General features: G+C 46.5%; 1 pseudogene; it reads left to right on the forward strand.

Moving 5' to 3' along the window:
* The first annotated feature begins 842 nt into the window (after positions 1 to 842).
* On the forward strand, positions 843 to 10539 carry LOC124545874 (annotated as a pseudogene).
* Positions 10540 to 12528: the final 1989 nt, after the last annotated feature.

A 12528-nucleotide genomic window follows, 5' to 3' on the forward strand; every position in this document is an offset into this window, starting at 1 on the left:
TCTGTGTCTTTATCCTGTGTTAGAGAAGCTGTGTTTTTGTGCATTTTATGGCGTATCACATTACTAATTTACCTCTTATCTAAATAAATTGTTACACCACCACCACCACCACCACCAATGCAGCATTATACATGCTTGGAGGGCATCTCAGTAGAATAGATAGGTTAAATTTTGGAGCAATCTTGCCAGCATAGTTACAAAGGTTTCTAATTAGAGGAAATTTTTGAAAATTGTCTTCCCTTTCCAATCCAGTGCTGATCATTGTTTTGTTAAAACACTTGCATTAAAAAATACCTACCATGCAAAGAAAGGAGTCTCACACATGAACCATAATACCTCAGACACAAGAATAATAGACCAAGAAGACTTGATCCTCTCCTTTGTGTGTACTAAAGACATATTAATTCCTGGGCTTCCCACATCTTTCTCACTCCGTCTCTATACACTCTAAGCATTCATACTAACGCTTGATGCACATGAGTGATTTATTATAGTGCGATTGCAGTGTCAGTTTCTCGGCCATTTGAACAGTGCATGTGAAACAATGGAGCAGTGTGCATTACGGCGGTAGTGATGCGAAATAGCAGCGAGATCGTGGCGAGTGAATTGCTCTTGCCAGCCACTGCTGTGTCGCAGCAATCTCGCCGATCGCTGCGGAGCAGCCGCCATTGTTTGTGAATGGGGCAGCACACACGTGTTTTGCAACCACACCAACAGCTGCAGTCAGCCTGCCATGGATGCAATTGGTTTCCATGTCGAATTGTTTATTGAAGAGGTGGAAAAAATACCCAGAAATATGGGATACTTCTCGCAAGGAGTATCACGATCGAGTTTAGAAGAGAGCCGCTTGGTTTCAAATGCGTGAAGAGTTTTGTAAGGGTTTTGCTGCGAAACTAGGTCAGGAGAAAAATGATATAGGTAAGTATCATCATTAAACTATTTTGTGTTTGTGTTCTAGTGGTGGCGCCTTTGCTCGAATGTGGGCATTCAGAACTTGAAATAGCATTAAGCAACAAATGCTTTGTGCTCCCTGGTGAGAGCCCATCATCTCAATGAACAAATCTCCGGTTAATAATGAAAGTTTAAAATAAATTTTGTTACTTCAGCTTTATTGTATTGCAACCACAAAGTACATAATTAGACACATTTCAGTAGTGACATAAATGAAATCATCTTTCACATTAGACACCACATTGCTTCACTGTTCACTATGATTGATACCGACCAGATTTAAATACATTTGTCTTGCCATGGTACTTTTCCAGCATCGTTTATGAAGTAATTAGCGAAAACATTTCTTTTAGAATTAAAGTGAACTTCCTTCTTGGGTTGTTGGAACTTCATTGCCCAGATCACATAGGCCGTTAATACTTAGTGTCTTGAAAGTTAAAGCCATATCTGGGATGATAGTTGTGAAACACACAGCAACATTTGATGTTGCTAACAGTGAAGTTCAGCTTAACATTGATAGGTCTGTGAAATATTTGCCATTTATTACTCAGAATACCAAATACACACTCCACATATCTCCAAGCATGACTTAAACTGTAGTTAAACGTGCATTTCTTGTAGGAGAGGAAAGCTCCGATGTACGGTCTCATGATGAAATTAGACAGAGAAAACGCTTCATCCCCCACTAACATAAAGGGCACATAAGGTTCTGTAGTTCCTGGTAGAGGTTGTCCATTTGGTAGACTTGCTTGGCCACTTTCTAGTAGTTTATACAGCTTAGAGTTTTCGAAGATAGTGCTATCCGATTCTCTTCCACGAGATCCAACTTCAACATAGTTGAACAAATAGTTTGCATCTGCGACTACGAACAGAACTACAGAATGGAATTTCTTATAGTTGTAGAACTGAGAACCACTGAAATCTGGTTTAACTGTTCTCACATGCTTGCCATCTAAGGCACCTAAGCAGTTCAGGAAGTCTGCATGCTTTTCAAATCTCTTGGCATCCCCCTGCGGGTTTGGGGGTTAGAATAGGCCCACGGTATTCCTGCCTGTCGTAAGAGGTGACTAAAAGGAGTCTCAAACTTTTTGGCCTTCTGTGAGGATCCCCTCTTGGGTTTGACCTCCATTTTTCCAAATTTCCGTTGTTAGTGTGTGCCATTTGGGGAAGGACGCCTTACGTGGTGTTTTTCTGTTGGTCCATCATGCACCACCATCTTGCATTCTACCTATTGTTGTGTGGCGGGATTTACACCCAACGTCTTCTGGGTTGCCTCCTTCTCGTCTTGTGCGCAATCCCCTTCTTAGCGCCCACGACAACTGTGGACCCTTTCGACACCTAAAATCCAGCACGGTAGCCAGTCCGTTGTGGTGGGGTCATCATGTACCCTCTTGGTGGTAGCCCCCTGACCACGCAGGGATCGCACTATAGATGCCAGAGCTGTTTCCTCCCCACGCATGCCAAGGAGTATGTGCCCATCTTGTCTGGGGCACGGGGACTCCGGGCAACGGGATATCAGCCAGGTACCCGTTGCTTTGGCTGGGTGGCGCCCTTGGGGAGAGCCCTCGTTCGGAGTAGGTGGCATCTGGGTGGATATGGCGCAATGAGGCGCAATAAATCACACCAAGCTGGTGGTCGCACGGCCACCAGCGTCTCTAAGCGAGGCAGTTGACTTTGATGCTGCGCAATATGACCCTCAGTCGTTCCCCTCGTTGGCTGCACCATGGGAGGAACGCAGATCTAGTGCCAAGCGGGAGCCTTATGTCCCACAATACCTTGTCTGCAGCAGGACTAATGGTGACTCCTTTCTTATGACGAAGCCTCTGTTTTTTGTGGAACACCTGGAGGATAAGTTTGGGGAAGTGGCGGGGTTGTCTAAAATGAGGAATGGGTCAATCCTCCAATCCTCCTCAAGACATCCTCCCCAGCCCAGTCACGAGCGTTGCTCTTGTGTGATAAGCTGGGTGATGTCCCTGTTACCGTCACTCCCCACAGTAGCTTAAATATGGTCCAGGGGATTATTTACCATCGTGACCTATTGTTACAATCCGACGACGAGCTGAGAGCCGACTTGGAATGACGTGGTGTACATTTTGTCCGTTGCGTACATAGAGGAACCAAGACTAACAGGGTGGCCACTGGTGCCTTTATCTTGGCCTTCGAGGGTACTGTATTGCCCGAGAAGGTCAAGGTAATGGTTTACCGTTGTGACGTCAAGCCATACGTCCCTCCCCCGATGCGGTGCTTCCAGTGCTGGAAGTTTGGGCATATGTCCTCCCGTTGCCCATCCAGCGCCACATGTCGAGATTGCGGACGCCCCTCTCATCCCGATTCTCCATGTACGCCTCCACCTGTATGTGTCAACTGTGGGGAGCACCACTCTCCATGCTCGCCGGATTGCCCCGTTCTTCATAAGGCGCGGAAGATAATGGAATTTAAGACCCTGGACCGGCTCACTTATCGAGAGGCAAAACTGAAATTTGAAAGGTTGTATCCTGTTTCCCTTTGAACATCTTATGCTGCAGCCACGTTATCATCGCCCTCGCAAGCGACAGTTGTCGCCTTATCTGTGCCGCCTTCAGTGGGCCCTCGGGGCCGCGCGTCTCTGTCTGCCCCCCTGGTGTCTGGGGGCAAGCCTTCCTCTGTTGCCCCCTTAGCAGTTGGGGGCAAACCCTCTCCTGTCGCTCCCGCTTACTTCGGGAGTGACATCTACTCAAAAACCAGGGGGCTTGATCCCTCCTCCTTCTCCGCCGGCGTTGCCTCTGCTGGTTCCTCTCTCGTGGAAGGGGTCCCTCGGGGCTCTCCCTTCCTCCGTTTCTTCTCCTACCCAGCCGGATGTCAGGCAGTGGCTGAAGGTTCCACCACCTGCTGGTCGTAGGGCTTCTGCGTCGTCGTCAGCCTCCGATGCTCCTTCAGAGAAGCTCTCCTAGCTCTCTAACCCTAAGGACAGGCGCGAGAAGAAGGAACGGAACGTGTCCAAGAAGAAGGACGTCTGGCGGTTTCAGTACCGCCTGCTGTAAATAGTTCTGGCTCCGGGGATGAGGTGGAGATCGTCGCCTCTGCTGCGGATCTCGCCTTCACGGAACCCTCGGGGGCCTTTCCTATGGACACAGCTGACTCTCCCCCGGTGGTGGCAGTTGGCTCTGCGGTGCTGTCGGCCTCTTAGTCACCTTCACGCCCTCCTAGTCCCTTGCTGCTTCCATTCTCCAGTGGAATTGCGGCGGTTATTTCTGCCACCTGCCTGAGCTCCGGATGCTTCTGAGTGTTTCCCCTGTTCTCTGCATTGCTCTGCAAGAAACTTGGTTTCCAGCAATGCGGACCCCCGCCCTTCGCGGTTATTAGGGATACTATAAGAACCGCGCTGCCTTTCAATGAGCGTCAGGTGGAGTTTGCCTCTTTGTTCACCACTCTGTCTGTAGCTCGCCAGTACCACTTCTGACACCTTTAGAGGCAGTCGCTGTCAGGGTTGAGCTCTCGCCGGCTATTACTGTTTGCTCTCTTTACATTCCTCCGGATGGGGAGCTCCCCTGACATGTCTTGGCTGCGCTGCTGGCTCAACTTCCGCCACCATTGCTGCTTCTGGGCGATTTCAATGCCCACAACCCTCTATGGGGTGGGACTGTCTCTGATGACCGCGGTCATGCCGTGGAGCATGTGTTGGCTCTGCTCGACCTTAGCCTCTTGAACACCGGTGCTTTCACGCATTTCAGTGTGGCCCATGGCTCGTTCTCGGCCATCGATCTCTCTCTTTGCAGCCCCGGACTTGTCCCATCCCTCCACTGGAGAGTGCATCCTGACCTGTGTGGTAGTGACCATTTTCCCATCTATTTGTCACTGCCCCAGTGTCGTTCTTCTGGGCGCCTGCCCCGCTGGGCTCTCAACAGGGCTGACTGGCCGGCTTTTACTTCCGCTGCCACCATTGAGTCTCCCCCACAGGGTGACATTGACGAGGTGGTCCGTGTCTTGACCACGTCAATCATTTCTGCAGCCGAGGCTGCCATCGCCCGCTCTTCTGGCCTCCCTCAGAGGAAGGCTGTACCCTGGTGGTTGCTGGAGATTGCTGACGCTATTCGCGACCGTAGGCGGGCTCTCCAACTTCATAGGCTGCACCCGTCTCTGGAGACCCTCATCGCCTTTAAGAGGCTCCGTGCCTTGGCCCGTCGTCTTATTGCACGGCGTAAGCAGGAGTGCTGGGAGAGGTATGTCTCATCCTTGGGCTCCCGTGTCTCCCCCTCGCTCGTGTGGTCCCGGATCCGGCGGATTTATTGATACCAGACCCCTATGGGTGTCCCTGGGATCTCCCTGGATGGCGCTGCCTGCATGGACGCTGCCGCCATTGCTGAACACCTTGCCGCGCACTTTGCTACGAGCTCTGCGACTGCAACTTATCCCCTCACCTTTCGCTCTCTAAAGGAGCGAGCCAAGCAGACGCCGTTATCATTCCACACACGTCGTTCTGAAAAATACAATGCTCCTTTCAGCGAGAGGGAATTCCTCGCTGCCCTCGCCGATTGCCCTGATACAGCACCAGGACCAGACTGCATCCATGCGCAGATGCTGAAGCATCTCTCCAGGGACTGACAGAGCCACATCCTCACCATCTTTAACCGCATTTGGAGCGAGGGCGTGTTCCCGTCGCGATGGCGAGAGGGTGTTATTGTCCCCATCTTGAAGCCCGGTGCGGACCCACTGGTGGTGGACAGCTATCGTCCCATTACCCTCACCAACGTCTTGTGCAAATTGCTCGAACGTATGGTAGGGCGGCGTTTGTGTTAGGTCCTTGAGTCGCGCGGTCTCTTCGCTCCATCCCAAGGTGGCTTCCGTCGGCGCCGGTCTGCCACGGACAATTTGGTGCGGCTGGAATCAGCTATCCGTACGGCCTCTGCCCGATGTCAGCATCTCGTTGCTGTATTTTTTTGATCTGCAGCAGGCGTATGACACCACATGGAGGCATCACATCCTTGCTACGTTGCATGAGTGGGGTCTTCGTGGTCAGCTCCTGGCTTTTCTTCAAACCTTTTTATTGCGCCGCTCTTTCCGGGTGCAAGTCAGTGCCACCTCTAGTTCCTCTTATATAGAGGAAAGTGGGGTCCTGCAGGGCTCAGTGTTGAGTGTCTCCTTATTTCTAGTGGCCATTAATGGTCTGGCTGCTGCCGTGGGGTCGTCGGTGTCTCCTTCTTTGTATGCCGATGACTTCTGCATCTCATTTAGCTCAACGACTACGGGAGTCGCCGAACGCAGGCTGCAAGTAGCCGTTCGCAAGGCAGCATCATGGGCTCTGGCTCATGGTTTTCAGTTCTCTGCAGCCAAGACTCGAGTTATGCACTTCTGCAGGCGTCGGACAGTCCACCCTCATCCTGAACTTTACCTCGACGGCCACCTCCTTGAAGTGGTGGACACTAGCCGCTTCTTAGGACTCGTCTTTGATGCCCAGCTCGCATGGGTTCCTCATATTACTCAGCTGAAGCAAAAGTGCTAGAGGCACCTCAACACCCTCCGCTGCCTGAGCCACACGTCTTGGGGTGCAGATCGCTGCACGCTGTTGCGATTGTACAGAGCCCTTGTGCAGTCCAGGCTTGATTATGGGAGCCTGGCCTATGGGCCTGCATCACCCTCAGTGTTGACGTTGTTGGATCCCATACACCACTGTGGGGTTCGGCTTGCAACTGGCGCTTTCCGTACGAGCCCCGTGGATAGTCTACTGCTGGAGGCCGGGGTTCCCCCGCGGCGGATTCGCCGCCATCGACTGCCCGCCGACTATGCTGTTCACATGCATTGCTCGCCGGGCCATCCCAATCATCGCCTGCTTTTCCCTGCCGTGGTCCTCCATCTGCCCGAACAGCGACCTCAGTCTGGGCTTTCCGTAGCTGTCCGCGTCCAGTCCCTGCTGTCGGAACTGGGGTCATTCCCTCTTATGCCTCCCTTCCGGGTCTGTGCACCTACGCCTCCTTGGTGTTTGCCCCGTCCGTCCGTCCATCTGGACTTAGCACAGGGACCCAAGGACTCGGTTCCGCCTGTGGCCCTCCGTCGCCGTTTTCTTGCGCTCCTCACCTCATTTTCGGGCTGTGAGACTGTCTACACTGATGGTTCCCTGGTTGATAGTCGCACTGCATACGCTTTTGCTCACGCTGCCCATGTTGAACAGCGCTCCTTGCCGGCTGGCTGCAGTATTTTTACTGCGGAGCTGGTGGCCATATTGTGCGCTCTTGAGCATATGCGTTCCTGCTCAGGTACGTCCATCGTCATCTGCAGTGACTCCCTGAGCAGCATCCAGGCCATCAACCACTGCTAAACCTCTTCTCCTCTGGTATCCTCTATTCAGGAGTCTGTTTCCGCCATTACCCACTCTGGTCGTTCGGTGGTCTTCGTTTGGACGCCAGGTCACGTTGGCATCCTGGGGAACGAACGTCTCGACAGGCTGGCCAAAGGGGCGATCGACGCCCCAGCTTTGGAGATGGGCCTCCCGGCTCGTGATCAGCAGTTGGTGTTGTGCCGTAAGGTGCTTGGGATGTGGACTGATGAGTGGCGTGGCCTGACATCCCCGAATAAACTGCGGGCTGTTAAGGAGACGACCGATGTGTGGCAGTCCTCCCTGCGGGCTTCTCGCAGGGACTCTGTCGTCCTGTGTTGGCTCCCCATCAGCCATACCTACCTGAAGCACGGCCATCTTTTGCGTCAGGAGGATACCCCCCTGTGTCGGTGTGGGTCCCGGCTGACGGTCGCCCAAATTTTGTTGGAGTGTCCCCGACTGCGCACCCTCCGGCAGTCTTTTAATCTCCCGGGCACTTTGCCTTTGGTTTTATGCGACGATGCCTTCATGGCTGAAGACGTTTTAAATTTTATCCATGGTAGTCCTTTTTATGGTTCCATTTATGGAGGTCCTGCACCTTTCCCTTTCTGTGTCTCTTGTCCTCGAGTCTCTCATATTTGTTTGCAGATTTTAGTGTGTAGTCGGATGGTTGACTCTTTCCCTTTTTTTTGTTCTCGTGGTCAGTCAACCGGTCTCTGGCCATCTCCTTTTCTTCTGTTTCTTTCTGTCTGGTGTTCATCTGTACTCTTCTTGTCTGTAGTGTTCGTTGCCGCATTTGTGTTCTTTCAGTGCCTGTGGGGGAGTCTCCTTCCCCTTGGGGTTTTACCTGCTCCGCAAATTTTTGTCTCGCCTAATTTTGGAATGGGGGGACTGATGACCTTAGCTGTTTAGTCCCCCTTAAACATCCCAACAACCACCAACCACCATCTCTTGGCATTTTTCGGCCACCTTTCTTCTGTAAATTTTGTTATACACTCTTCATACAAGACTTCCCACACAGCTTGGCAAACTTTCCTTTACTGTTTTACACTGTGTTGTGTGACCGATTCCAAATTGGTAATGTGGGTCAATTAGATTGTCGCCACTACCCAGGTATATGCAAAAGATCAATATTAACTTAATAATAATAATAATAATAATAATAATACAGACAAAAAATAGGAATAGATAATACAAATGTTAAAGAAGAACTAAAAGAAAAATATAGACAAAGACTAACAAAAATACTGAAAACAGAATTGACAGCAAGAAACAAGACAAAAGCTATAAATACTTATGCTATACCAGTATTGACCTACTCATTTGGAGTAGTGAAATGGAGTGACACAGACCTAGAAGCACTCAATACACTTACACGATCACAATGCCACAAATATAGAATACATCACATACATTCAGCAACGGAAAGATTCACATTAAGCAGAAAGGAAGGTGGAAGGGGATTTATCGACATAAAAAACCTACATTATGGACAGGTAGACAATTTAAGAAAATTCTTTCTAGAACGAGCAGAAACTAGCAAAATACACAAAGCAATCACCCACATAAATACATCGGCTACACCACTACAATTTCATAACCACCTCTACAACCCTTTAGATCACATAACATCAACAGATACAAAGAAAGTAAATTGGAAAAAGAAAACACTACATGGCAAGCACCCGTATCGTCTAACACAGCCACACATAGATCAAGACGCATCCAACACATGGCTAAGAAAAGGCAATATATACAGTGAGACGGAAGGATTCATGATTGCAATACAGGATCAAACAATAAACACCAGATATTACAGCAAACATATTGTTAAAGATCCCAACACCACAACAGATAAATGCAGACTTTGCAAACAACAAATAGAAACAGTAGATCACATCACAAGCGGATGTACTATACTAGCAAATACAGAATACCCCAGAAGACATGACAATGTAGCAAAAATAATACATCAACAACTTGCCATAAAACATAAACTAATAAAACAACACATTCCCACATACAAGCACACACCACAAAATGTACTGGAGAATGATGAATACAAATTATACTGGAACAGAACCATTATAACAGATAAAACAACACCACATAACAAACCTGATATCATACTCACCAATAAAAAGAAGAAATTAACACAACTAATTGAAATATCCATACCCAACACAACAAATATACAGAAGAAAACAGGAGAAAAAATTGAAAAATACATCCAACTGGCTGAGGAAGTCAAGGACATGTGGCATCAGGATAAAGTTGACATTATACCAATTATACTATCAACTACAGGAGTCATACCTCACAATATCCACCAGTACATCAATGCAATACAGCTACATCCAAACATATATATACAACTGCAAAAATCTGTAATTATTGATACATGTTCAATTACCCGAAAGTTCCTAAATGCAATATAACATATACCATACAGTTACAAGGAAGTCACGCTTGATCGAGGTCCGCGTCACGTTCCATTTTTAACCAGACTTAACAGTCTGAGAAAAAAAAACGAAATGGTAATAATAATAATAATACTGTGTCTTTAGTAGCACCCCATTACACAAGACTTTGTGTTTTGTTACAGGTTCAAAATTTATGAAAAGGTGGAAGGATATTAAAGATTCCTTCATTAAATGTGAAAGGAGACGCACAAAATCAGAGCAAGGAGCGATTTCGTCTAGAAGGTGTATATACAAGACCGTCAACTGTCGTACCTTGCGAACACAATAGATCCAGGTCCCACGCAAGCTAGTGTCGATGATGATGGAGTGACTGGTAGTGAAACTGCGGGTGAATTGACAGCAGAAACATCATCACCAGCATAGAGTGAGCCTTTGAAAAATTTCCAAATGACACAGGATAATTCAAGATTCTGTATTAAAATTCATGAATACTCCAGTACCGTCAGCTTCACCCGAAGCACCGGATGATGAAAAATTATTTTTTGAGTCACTGGTTCCTGCAGTTAAAACATTGACTTTGGACATTAAATTGGAGTTGATGGAGGTGATGAAATTATTGCAAAAGTTCAGAAACATGAATGAGACTTTCCAGCTTAGTGTTCCGCAGTGTCCTCAGCAAAGGAAATCCATTTTGCACACTGCAACAATCAAGCGAGTGTGTTGACTCGTGATTTGCCTACCCAGACTCGTGCACGTGCCAGTTCCCAGCAACCCCACTACACCATGGCTAGCCCTTCATCCTACAGCAGTACATATATGACAACAGAATGTGAGGATTCTGTGGACATTTTTGATATCCATACTCAACAAGTATAGAAAAGAACGGGTATTTCTAAGTGTGTTTGTAATTACTTTTCGAATAAATATTTTGTTTTGAGATGTGTGTGTGTGTGTGTTGTTAGACTGCCCTTTACATATTCTTGTATTGCATTGAAGTTTCTGCGCAATGTTTGTTAATTACTTTACAACTATTTATGCAAAATATTTCGACTACTCCTAATCTACTGATGTTAGTTATGATGCTTTAGATCAAAATACATTAGTAAAATCCCATATTTAGTAATACGATAACAGAATATCATTGAGATAAGAATACCATTTACAGTTATACTCCAGTTCACTATATTTTAGCTTTAGATTAAAACAATTAACATGGTGTGAATACTTAAATACTCTCTGCTTATCTCAGTCACAGCCAAAATTTCTTGAGGTGAAACTGAAAGCCTCATCACAGAGTCTATGCTTTTGATGAATGACTGCAGTTTCACTGTTAATTCATCAAACGACTGTATGGTCATTTGAAAATAATACAGGTCTGCAAAAAAAATTTTGTCAGCTGCATGAGATATTTTTACTAAATTAAATCTTTTAGAATGCGCTGATTTTGGAAGTGATGTCCATTTTTTTTTCTATCACGTAAGGTTTTATTGCAAATTAAAACACAAAAATTTGGTAAAAGCACTCCTTTATTCAAAATTATCAAACTTAATATTTTTTTGCAACCAATGAAACATTATTTTGAGACATATAGTCACAATATTATATTTATTCTTTTTTTATGAATCCTTTTCTTCTTTTCCTTATACTTTGCCGAGTGCTTTTCTGATTTCCAACTTTAGTTTCCCCCTTAAGCCCCAGTAGTCAGCAAGCATAGTGACATCCCATCTTCCTTGGTACCATCTCTCGATATCACGGACATCCTCATTAAACCACTCCCCCTGTTCTTCACTGTAAGTTCCCAGGTTTTCAGGGAAACTGTCTATGTGGGAGTGTAAAAAATGGACCATCAAGCTCATCTTGCAGCCTTGAGCTTCATATGCTGCTAGCATCCATTGAACAATAGTTTTGTAGTCAGGATCCTTAGTATTTCCCAAAAACTTTCACACTACATCCTTGAACAATACCCAAGCTTCTTTTTCCTTCTCATTCATACTTTCCATAAAGGGGGTGTTGGTTAAAAGTTTTCTTACGTCGGGGCCAGTGAAAACTCCCTCTTTCAACTTTGTTTCTGACAGCTTCAAAAATTTTGTACGTAAATATTTAATCCTTTTGTAGGGATTTTACAAATTGTTTCATCACCCCCAATTTGATATGGAGAGGGGGCAACAAAACTACCAAAGTAGTACTGATAACATTTTTCTCTCCAGGTTTTAAAGTTTATCGGGGTGTCCAATCACTTTTAGTCCAGTACTGTTCTCTGGCTCTACTATCCCACAAGCATAAGAAGCATGGGTATTTAGTATAGCCTGCCTGCTGACCCAAAAGCACTGTGAGTATTTTGAAGTCCTCACAAACCATCCATTGATGGTCCTGATATTTGATTTTTTCCGGGAAAATGGCCAAATTGTTAGTTTTCGTCCATATGCACAGAATGTCCTGTCAGAAGTGATGCAAATTTATATTACATTGTGCAGCAATACTACTTTAAGACTAGTTTTGGATGAATCAATGAATAGGCGCCATTCAGATGAGTCATATTGCATTTCAAAGCAATGCATGAGTCCTTCCACATCATTGCAAAAAACTAAATTTCCTTCTTTTGAGAAAAACTGGGTAAATTCTTTTTCTCAGTGTCTGTACCATGAAAATGAGGTGCCAAATGATAAAAGGTTTTTATTTTGTGATCTGGAACCTAACAGTGCAGCTGCATCTTTTGAAAGACCTAAATCTCTTGCTAGATCATTGAGCTCACTTTGAGAAAATAGTTGAAGCCTTTCATCTTCGTCTGAAGAAAAATCTGAGCTTGATTCACCCTGAGGAGGTAATGCAACTTCGTCCTCCAACTCACTCGGGTATTCATCCAAA

Source organism: Schistocerca americana, chromosome 8, assembly GCF_021461395.2.
Source record: "Schistocerca americana isolate TAMUIC-IGC-003095 chromosome 8, iqSchAmer2.1, whole genome shotgun sequence".
Taxonomy (NCBI): Eukaryota; Metazoa; Arthropoda; class Insecta; order Orthoptera; family Acrididae; genus Schistocerca; species Schistocerca americana.